The sequence below is a fragment of the Mesoplodon bidens genome, assembly GCF_964165515.1.
Source record: "Mesoplodon bidens genome assembly, chromosome: 20".
Lineage (NCBI taxonomy): Eukaryota > Metazoa > Chordata > Mammalia > Artiodactyla > Ziphiidae > Mesoplodon > Mesoplodon bidens.
The window spans coordinates 33,657,604-33,670,180 of record NC_138181.1 but is presented as its reverse complement, the minus strand read 5'-3'; the positions used below and the strand labels follow the sequence as shown (position 1 = coordinate 33,670,180).

The 12,577-nt window shown below is 37.4% G+C and overlaps 1 long non-coding RNA gene across 1 annotated transcript in view; it reads left to right on the top strand.

The window, feature by feature from the left end:
• Positions 1 to 4,378, top strand: part of LOC308608182 — a 313,902-nt gene extending 309,524 nt beyond the window's left edge. Inside the window, exons 4-5 of the long non-coding RNA XR_014014105.1 lie at positions 3,104 to 3,188; positions 4,304 to 4,378. This is a non-coding gene — a long non-coding RNA (uncharacterized lncRNA). The remainder of the gene's footprint in view (positions 1 to 3,103; positions 3,189 to 4,303) is intronic.
• The last annotated feature ends 8,199 nt before the right edge of the window (positions 4,379 to 12,577 follow it).

Genomic DNA, 12,577 nt, shown 5'->3' with positions numbered 1-12,577 from the left:
ATCAGAAAAAAACAACAAAAAAATTAAATCAACTTTTGAAAAACTCTTAGAAACTTAGACAGATATCTTAGCAGAATTGTTTCTTATTTGGCAACAATGTGATTTAACAACCATTAAACCATTAGGGTTTTGATAAACATGATTTTTTTGCTTTTCACGAGAAGCACAGAAGCTAGTAATTTGATAAGGCAAAAACAGTATTCACATTTAAAACTATAATCTCTAAATATTTCTTCTACTAACTTTTAAAATACTTTTAGTAGTTCTGTCAATGATTGATCAAACAATAAACTAATCCCTAATAGATGATGAAAGAGAATTCAAAATCTGAGAGTAACTGATAATTTTGAAATAAGGAAAATACCAGAAATTTAATTTTTACCTATACATCTCTATATGAGGTGTAATTTTAATTAATAACATGTTTACAGAGTCCTGAGGAAGATTATATTTCCCAAAATGCATGGGATATTGTCATGCATATGATCCTTAAAGATTCTTAATATAATACACATTTTTCATTTTATTTGAATATTTATTTTAATAAGTTCTTCATGTGTTAATACTTGCATTGACCAAATTGTTAAACTTTATAAGGTATCGTTTCAGGATGATTTGCTATTTTTACAAAAAGCATGTACATTCTAACCACATCAATTTCCATGAAAATACAACTTTCCCAATTTTATGAAAGAGAAGATGTAGCAGAAGTTCAGCAACCAATGGCCTAGCATGGCAATATCAAAAAGTAAAACAGAATTCCTCTCCCTATTTTAAATACTTAGTGTTATTAATGTTGGAAAATGATCTTATTTATCTCAGTTTCCTCAGAATGCCTCACCCAGTGCCTCGCAGGTATTCAGAGCTTCATAATTATCTATTGAATAAAGGAAAACACCTAGAGTTCATTTAATTGTTGACATGCATTATTTACACTTTCAAATGACATTCTTTTACTTTGTCAAGTATACAGAGCACAACTGTGAGTGATAAGAGGGGCGTGCATGTTACTTTCTAACTTTTAAACATAATTGCTAAAGCATAACATGGTTGATGATAGATCATTTGATTGGACATTCTGTTTTCAACTTCGTTTGGGCTTCATTTCCACAGTCTTTGCATAATGCCTAACAAATTTAGTAGGCCCAAATATGAACAATTTTCTTGATAGTCAGTATCCATTTCTGCTTATTTTCTGATTTTATTCTCGTTTGATGTTGTTTTGTTTTGTTTTGTTTTAAAAATTTTAACCAACAGGAATTATGGCATTAAAAGTTCTGGAGAGCTTTATCTCCAATGGATATTTTATCTCCCTCCTCAAATTTAGTGATTACCACCCTAGTAGAAATAGTGAAAAGAAAGCTCTTTGGTGCTTACTCCCCCTCCTGGCTGAGTTCCATATTACAGTCTGAGGTCTTTCTATTATAAATCCACATAATTTACAAAAAGCTTCTACCCATAGGGGTATCCCTATCTTTCTACTAATACCTGTTTATGTTCAAGTTCATCTTTCATTTAAAAATGCCTTAGTATTGTGATATATTTGTTTTCATACAGATTCAAATAAACCCATGTTAAAATAGCATAATATTAGATATCTCAAACAATGTGATTATGGAATGGGCAACAAGGAATTCTTGTTAATTTTATTAATTTAATAATTACATTCTGGTTTAGTTTTTAGAGGTGTATGTTGAGGTATATAGAGGTAGAAGAATGTGATGTCTACGATTTGCTTTAAAATACGTTATCAACGAATCAATAAAAGAAACATTATATACTTGAATCAAACATAGCCAAATTTTTAAAGGAATTGATTCAGAGTAATAGGCATATGGGACTCATTATACTATTCACTCTAATTTGAGGCCCATCTAGTTTATTTTTCAAATTAAAGTTTGAAACATGTACTTCAATGTGATCATTAGAAAACTTCGACAACTATCCCCAGGTAGATATAAAATTCATGCACATTTGGGACTAGAGAAAGGAATTTAACTAGAACTGAAGGTGGAACATAAAAAATACAAACAAAAGAAAAGGTGTCTGAGATTTGAGGGTAATTTGAATCATTCAAATGGATTTAAAATGCCCAGGCAGCCAAGCATTTCCTTAATATCAGTTCACAGCTACATCGTAAAACCCAGTCAGAGTGAAACGAGCCTTGCTTATGAGGAAAAAATGGATACATATATGAGAAAAGGGTGCTGCCTGGTCCAGGGGAGGATGGGAAGCCCAGGGCTAAGTGATGCTACCAAAACCCTGGGCTTTCAGCCCCTGTACCTGCTTCCTGGTCGTCTCACTGGCTCTAAATTTATAATTCATTTTCCTGTTAGATGTAATGGAATTTAAACATACATATTATTTCATGGCATTCATTTAAGCAAATCCACAGCAACCAAAATCCTCTCAGGGTAAGTTTCAAGAAGATTTCGAGACCAGGATCTAGATTAGAAGTAGCACTTGCTTTAAAAGATGTCCAGAATCATGATGATAATGGCCGCAGTTACAAGGGGCTTATTCTATGTCAGGAATTACACTGAATACCTATTTATCACTGTACCACTACATGCTCACAACAGACCTAAGCAGAGGTTCTTTTTTAAGAATTGTTTTATGGAGAATGATTGATGAAAAGCTGTTCATATTTAGTCCATACAACGTGATGAGTTTGGAGATAAGTTTACACCCATGAAGCTAAGTGGTAATAAATATCAGCTCCCAGTTTCCAGATGAGGGCACTAAAATGTAGAGAAGTTAAATGACTGTCCCAAGTTCACACCACTAATAAACAGAGAAGGTGAGTTCAAGCCAGGCCTGCCCACCATCAGAGCCCAAGTTCATAGGCAGCAAACTGCAACCCTTGTGGACCAGGACGAACACCCCTGGATCAATAATGAGAACTGACTTGCTCATCTCCTTAGCCATCACTAGTTATAGTTCTTGTTTCTTTCTTTTCCTTTTTTTTTTAAGCAAATCTACAAATTAACCACATTGTTTAATTACATCTTCTGTGGTAAATGCTAGTTGTTTCTTTGGTTGCAACTGTGCATAACTACTCTCCGTCTTATTTTGGTCTACTTTGTTTTTTTTTGTCTTAAAGCATCGCCTTTGATTAGAATCAATCACACAAAAAGCCTTTCTCAAGCCACAGCCAAGTACAAACAGCTTCTCTGCTTTAGTAATAAGTAAGTACATTGATGTAGATACTACTTTTCAAAATAAAAAAAAAAGGTACACTTTTTAAAATGTCCTGTACATCTAAAAGCCTTGGGTATGTACAACCTGAAAAGCTTAATTAGGGTTATATTTGGAAGAACCGGAGGATATATTTTAATTAGGTAGCTTTAAAAATATTCCTCATTACAACATTGTATTCACACATAAGTCCTCAGGTACTGTATTTATAACTTGCATCAAATTCAGAAAACGAGGAGCACATTTCTAGAGCACTAAAATGATGGATAACATGAAATGCTAAATTCTGCTTCTTTCGTTAGCATCGGCAGAAGCTGAGTGAAGAGAACACGAGTCTCTGTGTACTATTTTTTGTACCTTGCTCTGAGTTTATAATGATTTCAAAATTTAAAAGAAAAGTTTTGAAGTTTGTTTCTTTTTAAAAATATTATAAATGTAAAGATAAAGAGAGTCAGATCAGGTCGAGACAGTGAATATTTCAGTTTTACTTAACTGAAAAATAAAACAATAAATAACAAAAAAATAAAACAAATAACTAAAAAACGCTTAAATAACTGAAAAAATGTAGGACGCCTAAACCAGCTTGTGTCAGAAATTGACAATATTTATGATGAAAGCAAGAGACTTTACTGCCAGTCAATTGAAAATACAGTTTTCAAAAAAGTTCTGTGCATGTTTTGTGTGTGTGTGTGTGTGTGTGTGTGTGTGTATTTTGTGTCTGGGTCAGAGAAGCGAACAATAGAATAACTTCTGACTACGAGACCAAATTTGCAAATAAAAGATTTTGAACGCGAGGCAGTTTCTCCACAAAGGAGATAAAATCAGAAGTCCCTAGTGATGGCAGCTTTATCTCTATTTCTAAGGCTCAGACAAGTTTAATCCTAGCCTCTGTTTTAAAAGTATTTGAAAAAAATAACAAGGCAAACAAAAAGAAAACACTTTGTTTATTCCAAGAGGTACTTTTTTTTTTCTTTAAAAAAAAAAGTAAAACAGGCTCACTAACTGAAGTTCAGTGTGGTGTTAAGAGAATGGTAAAGTCTTCTGAAACTTTCCCTTTGATGTTTCCCAATTAAACACTTATACCTGCTTAATCATTTAATGTCAGGAAGATCAAGATTTGTCTGATCAACACGGGAATTCAACCTTGAGGATGGAGAAACTTCTAGTGTTAAATCGCAACTCACAATCCTTTGAGGATGGAAATGTCTCATAGGTAAGTAATTGGGATGATTTTGTGATAACTAAAACACTAAAGAAGCAGCTGATGAATTTACTTAAAGGTCTCTTTTTGTCAGTGGATCAACTAAGAGGAAGGCTTTTCCGTTATAAGAATGTCAGGAGAAAATGCACAGAAGAATCAAAAACAAAAAACTCCGCTTATGTGGTCCTAGTTAGGAGTTTGCTTTGGAGTGGATTTCGTGGTGAAGACCCTGTTTTTACACCTCAGTAGCTGTTTGTCTTGGGCAAATCATTTCACTCCTTCATGCCTCAATGCTCTCCTCTATAAAAAGAGAACAATAGTAGTGCCTCTCCTCCTGGGTACTGTGAGCATTCAACAGATGGATATTTGTAAAATACCTAGCAGAGGGTCTGGCACATAATAAGTACTCAATAATTGTAAAATCCTCTTTTTCAGTGATGCATTTCCAGTAGCTGGTACTAAGTTATCTGCTGGTAGGCTCTGCGTATGTTGAGATGTTAGACCTTTTCTGTTCGAAATAAAATTCTTCAGTTGCCTGTTGCCCTGGCTGTTCACTTAGGGAAAGCCTCTCTCTCTCTCTCTCTCTCTCTCTCTCTCTCTCTTTTTTTTTCTCTCCAGCCTAAAGCTTACATGGAAAATTAGGAGACTATCAGCTCTGTCCTACCTGCTAGTGAAAACCTATTGTAACTTTTCTTGCCTTTTACCCCCTATATTATTCATCTAATAGTCAATAGATTTGATTTGAAGGGAAGGTACTTAACATCAGAAATGTTGGTCCATTTTGCTTATGCATGTCCAGGACCATGGCAGCCATTCAACAAACCCTTGTTAAATGGATGCTGTTGTATGAAAGAATGATTCTTCGGGCTGGTTAGTTTTTGAACAATTTGTGTTATCAATCTAAAGAGGGTGTACTTCCAAGAATCATCTGAGAGGCATCTTACCCATTTTCTCCTACCTTCCCCTTCTTTCTTAAATTCAGGCAGGGATACACCAAATTCCCCGCCTAACCAATGAGTATCACAAAGGCTGGTCCTGAAATACACAAGTGTTTTGAAAGAGTATTAGACAATAAGGGAAGCTCTAAGCCTCAAAAAAGTCAAGAAGTCTCAGGAACAGAAGTCTGTGTTGTCATTTCCTTCCATTAATTCAATTTCTAGTCAAAGTTTACTTGTACCTATTTGTACGCTGGTCGTACAAACATTGACCAACATTTACTGACCACCCCCCATGATGTGATCGAATGTATAAGTAGGTTAAAGTTGACTCTTTCTCAACTAAGTTTTCATTAATTTATTTTATGAAAGTTTTCTTTCTTTTCAATGTGTTCTGCACATGGCCGGCTATGGCTATATACAACCAAAATGACACCTCTTCGCCTGCCCAACAGGAGCAGGAAGTGGTGGTACCTCTCTCAGATCAGGGTCCCAGGGGAGGGAGGATCACAAGGGAGGGAGGAGGGAGGATCACAGGGGAGGGACTCCACATCCATCAGGGAGGATGCCTTGCTTCAGTGGGGAGCATGGAAAAAACAGGGTGTGCGATGCTGGTGTCTGGGTTTGCATCCTGAATCTGCCTAAAGGCAATCGCTTAATCTGCCTGTAGCTCAGCTTCCTCATCTGTAATATGGTGCTAATGCAAATTTTGTGAAGGACAAATTGATAGTACATTTTATAAAAATCTATGTGCTAAGGAGCCATACAAAGGTGGTTGCTCTCTTTGTCAACATTTTCTCATTCTTAGTTTCTGCTGAGTCTCAAGTAAAATATGACTTTTGATCATAAAGCCTGGTCTATTAAATTTGGCAAGTTGGTCTGTGTCTATATACACATCGACTGTATAAAAACCTGGGAGAGTCTGTTGAATTGAATTTCAGGAGAAATAGAAAGTTTTCTCTGGGCGGCAAGATAATTCCAAGGCCTGCTGGTGAGGCCTGCTATCTTTCAACATGAGAGCAAGGTCTCTTTTTGTTTGTTTTTCTTTCTGTGATGAAAGATACAGTTAAAACTGCAGATATTTCCGGGGAAAGGTAGCACAGTATCTGAAGTTCTCAAAAAAGATAAAAGTCTTAAATCTTCTGAAGAGAGCAGATTGCGGGAAAGACAAAATTAAAGAGATCACAAGTCTGTCTAAAGGAACAGGGAGAACTCAAGAGGAGAGAAGCAGGACAGAAAGGTGGAGGGTGTAAAGTCAGGGTTGTATCAAGGAAAAGTGTCGTATGGGCCGCCTCGGGGTGGTGACCGTCACGACCTCTGACGTCCTTCGGGTCGTGTGCTGTTCCCACTCCTCCCCGACATTCTGCTCCTTTCCCGTGCTGCCCCTCAATTTCTGAGCTTCCCACTCTGTTAGCAGGAGAAAACCATTGTAGTCAAAGCCCTGAGTTCCATTTGAGCTTTCCTTCAGGCTGGTCTTGAATGTCTGCTAAATGTCAAGTGCTGGGCCAGGTGCTAGGAACTCTGAGATGAAATAAACAGACATAGTTCCTGCTCTTCTGGAGCATAGATTCTAGCAGGAGAAATAGACATTCATATTTCCAGCTAATACTTATCGGACACATACTGTGTGTCAGATGCCTTTCCAAGCACTTGTGTGTGTTAACTCTTTTTATTGTCACAGTAGCCTTATAGAACGTGTTATTTTACTCTGCTCATCATCCCCATTTTACAGGCAAGGAAACTGAGCCACGGAGGGATTGTACACCTCCCAAGTGTGTCTTGCTAGTAAGCAGAAGAACACAAGCCATCTACGCTATCAATCTGTTCTAGAGTGCTCGTGTTTTAAAGAAACATTCATCAAATAATCTCACAAATGTATATATACGTATATCATGGAGTGTTTTCCATTGCAGGAACATGCCTACGTACTTTACTGGGGATGAATATTTATAATATAACTTGATTTGAATATCATTTTAATATGCAAAGTAATGTTATATGACATCAGATCTTTGCAAGCAACTTATATGTAGAAAAGGCTGATTTATGAACTGCAACACAGGTGGTAAAACTTGTAATGCGGTCTTCTGACTTTAAACCCGCTGTCCTTCCTCTGTGGATTTCACTTAGTCTTGTCTTCAATGTCCAAAGAGTACTTATGTTACACCAGTGCCGAATGAATTCAGCACAAAAGAAGTCTCGGCTATACCTAAGGATTAATCTTTATGAGAAAAGCAGTTGCACTGCACAGAGAGAATATGCATTAAACCTTGAAAAGGACTACCTAAAGACGCTAGCTAGTGTTCATTACGTTTACAAACCTTGTCATGAGCTTCTATTCTAGATATAAAGATGGCAAACTATAAAATATCCTTAATAACTACTTTATAAAGGTAGATCATTGATAATCAAGAAAAGAGGAAAAATGAAAAGAGAGGAAGGGGAGAAAAGATAAAAAAATTACCCTGCCCAGCCTCCAATCACTGACCTTACAACCCAAGCATACAAAACAGTTCACTTCAAAGTATACAAATCAGGTAAAGTGGCAAGAAATCCCATAAGAATACCTGCTTTGCACAAATATCCAAGAACTACTCAGGTAACTGTCCTGCTTTGTCAAGTACAGAAAACCCTTTTATTTCCCTCATTTTTCCCTACATACTTATTAAAGGAGATGTTAAATTTCACTCTTTCAACTCATTCAGGATTATCCTTCTAGATACAAATTGATAGCTTTCAGGAGTTGCATTCTTTTTTTAATAATTAAACGGATCCCAAAACTAGTCCCGTATAATATAGTCCAACAAAAATAAGAAGCAAATTTTATGTGCCAGGTCATAAGGATAAAAAGAAAAATATCATCCTTACCCGCCAGGAGTTCACAGTTAGAAAAAGAAATAAGCATAAGTGTACTGCAGTCTGATGAGTGCCAGGGCACAAAGGAAATGCGTTTTACAGGTACCTTGCTTGTCAAAGTGGAAGGGTCACCGGAGGTGACAGTGGGAGGAGAAGATGGCATTGAAAACCCTACAGGGAAAGTCAGGCTGAGACATGAAGGATGAGTCAGTACAATTAGCTGAATCAGGAAGAGGATGGATTTTGAGGGGGTTGTTTGAGATGGTCCACAGCCCAGGCTGTGGCAACTCCAAGTACACGGCAGATAAGGGAGGTGTTTGTGTGGTGAGATCAAAAACATAGTAGGAACCATGCTAAAAATTCTTAATCCTTTTCCCATAGGAAATTGAGTGATGAATAATTGTAAACATAAAAGCAAATGGCAAGGGCTTCCCTGGTGGCGCAGTGTTTGAGAGTCTGCCTGCCGATGCAGGGGACACGGGTTCGTGCCCCGGGCCGGGAGGATCCCACATGCCGCGGAGCGGCTGGGCCCGTGAGCCATGGCCGCTGAGACTGCGCGTCCGGAGCCTGTGCTCCGCAACGGGAGAGGCCACAACAGTGAGAGGCCCTCGTACTGCAAAAAAAAAAGTAAATGACAAGATGTTTATTTTGAAAGATCACACTCTGAAAGTCTAAAAGATAATGTTTGAAAGATAGGAGGACAGCTATATAGGTAAGAAATAGGTACCAGTAAAGAGGCTTCCAGCCACACCTAACCAGAAACCTGCCTCACATCAGAGCACACGAAAAGAAAATCATTTTGTTAACTAGACCTACAGTGGGTGCCTGATCAAGGCCCCAGAGCTACCCACAAACCTTGTCTTCTGAGCACATTCATTCATAGCCTGCATTAAGACTAATAACGGTTTTCTGTTGAGAGCTCTGGGCTGACCATCTTATGGTTGGATCCCGGGACTGACCGTGGTAAAAGGAATGGGATTACCATCCCTGGCTCGGACAAACTGGCATTTACCTCTGCACCTAGGGATGAGGATGGTTCTGTAGTTGCATGACATCCACGGGCCATAGAACTAAGTCAGGATTTTGTCCTAAAGGGAGAAGATGGATGATGAGTAGGAACAAAGATTGCCCAATGAAGTCTGTAATTAACTAGCTAACATAGTGTGTTTGTGTGTATGCGTGTGTGTGTGTGTGTGCATATACATATGCATACAAGCAGCCCACAATTATTAGTGCACTGTATTTAGTCACATACATATATACATATATATACATTATATATATATATATATAGTGTGTATATATATCCACACTAAGTTTATATGGTTAGTTCCTTATGGTTGATATATAGCAATCAATCTGATGGTGGTATAGCGTAAGAATAGAGCCCTTCAAATAATTTTCAAAAAATTTTCAGGAGCAAAAATCTGGTACAAAAGAAAGTTCACTCCCCCCTTCATGTTTGTAATCCCCCCATCCAACTCAGTTCCCTTTCTTCTGTGGTGCCACTGTAGGTCACAGGAGCATTAATTCAAGCGAACGTTCTCATCAGTACTGATTGCCATGAGTTCTGAAGACAATAATAATAATTTAAAAAGCTACAGTGAGAGGAGAATATATGAAATCCCTTTAAACAAACTTGCACCTGGTCTTCCTTTGTCTCGTTGCATGATTTCAGTGATGCTGAGACAGCACAGACAGTTCTCATTCTCGTTATTGAAATGCAGACTTCTGGTCAGTGCAGAGCTCAAGTTAGGAGAAGTTTACATTATTACAACTGAGCTTGGAAAGCAGTGGGAGGAGGTGGAAAGTTGGGACAGGAGAATACAGACGAGGTCTGGAAAATGACAGGTACCAGAGGCTTGGAGGTCACGTGGGGACCACGGAGAGGCAGAGAAGGAAAAAGCACCTGGGTCCCAGCAGCCCGGGACACAGCCTGAGGTGTTAGGACCAGGGAGAAACCTGCAAAGAGTTGAGAGAAGCCAGGTGCAAAGCTTCAGCCCAACCGAAGATTAGACTGAGGATGAAATCTAGACAGTGAGCCTGATATTTGAGTATCAAGTAAGAATTTTATCTTGAGTGAGCTGCCTTCCTGGGCCAGAGGCAGGTTCACTGGGATGTTGGTGAAAGCGTGAGCATGCCAGACCCTGGTAATTCCTGTTCCATAGATGACTGGAATGTTTGCTGAATCTTTTTCTCTTTCTGAAAGTGATTTGTTTCAAGATCGCTTAACTAAAAGCTAGTTTGCTCTTTTCCAGTATATCCAGACAAGGCCACAGGGGGTCATTTCTACAGATTTCAATATTTACATAATGAGATGGGCACAAAACGATTAGGCTGTGTTTGACCATAAATTGCAAAATGAACCACTGGTGTCAAGCAATGAAATTAGCCAAATTAGAAACCATGCCAAGCTGACATTCCTCCCCTGGGGCAAAAAGTTGGCTTGTAAGTGTTACATTTGTCCCCCATAGACAGAATAAACATATTTCTAGATTTATTTAGTTGAGGATGGGTTCATGGGGAGAAAAGAAAAAAAAAGCCAAAAACATTCTTTGTGACACCCCCCAGAAGACCCAGTGAGCACATTCTTCGAATTTGATAAGGAAGGTAGCATTTTAGTTAACCTCAAGGTAAACCTACTATATCTAAAAGTGACCCCAAAAGCTGCAGATTTGCAAGTGTCGAGTTTTGGGAATCTGTTAGCATTTTACAAATTCTTTAAGAAATATAAAATTTATTTGGCTGTGAATACATACTCAGAAACATTGAAATAATATGTCTAGAAAATTCATTTAGATGTAAGGATTTTTCATATGGAGCAAACGCACCCCCATTGAGAATAACGGAAGGGATCCATCTACACCAAGCTTTGAATCCTGCTGAGGAGAGAAAGAATTTCATCTTGTAAATTAGCAGTTAACCATATGTGTAGATTAAAATTTTTAAGTAATAGAATTTAAGACTCCATGCCTCTACCTTTAGGTAGGAGCGTGTATTGTTTGTTCAAACCAAAGATCTCCAAGGGGTTCTCAAGGATAGTCAGTTACAGGTGAAGTAATTTATTCCCAAGCTAAATCTAAGTCTCAAGATGTCTCATATATGAAGGCCAGATCCCTCACTTGGAAGCATGAGCTGCTTTTCCCTTTACTACTACGATCTATTTCTACAGAACACTTCATCCTTATCTGTTTCCTTTGTTTGTTTGTTTTTTACACAACACATTCCTGACATCAAATGTGTGGGGTTTTCCTCACACCAACAAACAGTTCTCCAACCCTCCAGACATCAGCTGGATGTCCTACAATTTAATTCCATCTGGACACTAACTATTGAAGTTCACATCAGATCCCACAAGTTTAGGGCTCAGTCCTATAATCTTTTGGTCATTCAAAAAAAAAAAAGAATCCAAACATGTTTATTGCAGTTTATTTATTCTTTTATAATAGGAAAAGAAAAAAGAAACACAACCTAAATGTCCATGAATACAGCAATTAGTAAATAAAATTTGGTATGTTAATATAGATGTGTTATATAGCAGATCAAATTAATTAACTAAATCAACAATTATAAATCTTGAAAATAATGTTGAATAAAAGCAAGTGGTAGAAGCATTTACACAGTATCATGAAATCTGTGTATATTTTAAAACATAAAATACAAGACTATATTTTAGATATGGGTATCTAAATATAGCCTTTTGTATCTGGCTTCATTCACTCAGCATAACGTTTTCAGTGTCCATCCATGTTGCAGCTAGTAATAGCACTTCATTCCTTTTTTTATGACTGAATAATATACTGTTGTATGGATATGCCACATTTATTTATCCATTCATCAGTTGATGGACATTTGAATTGTCCACACCTTTTGGCTGCCATGAATAATTTTGAGATGATCATTCTTATACAAGTGATATTTGGATACATTTTTTTTTCATTGCTCTTGTGTATATACCTGGGAGTGGAATTTTGGGGTTGGTAATTCTATTTGCAATTTTTTGAATTGCTAAAATATGTTCCACAGTGTCTGTGGCGTTTTGCCTTCCCACCTACAGTGTTACTGAATTTCAGTTTCTCTGCATCCTTGCCAACAACTTTTATTTATTTATTTTTATTATTATAGTTATCCTAGTGAGTGAGAAGTGGTATCTCATTGGGTTTTTATTTGTATTTAGCTAACGACTTATGATTTTGAGCATCTGTGCATGTTATTATTGGTCACCTATATATCTTCTTTAGAGAAATATATAGTCACATAGGCTGCTAATTTTTCAGTTGGGTTATTTGTCTGTTTATTGTTGAGTTGTAAGCTATCCCAATATATTCTGGAGACAAGTGCCTTATCGGGTATATGATATGCAGATATATGCTCCAAATCTGCAATT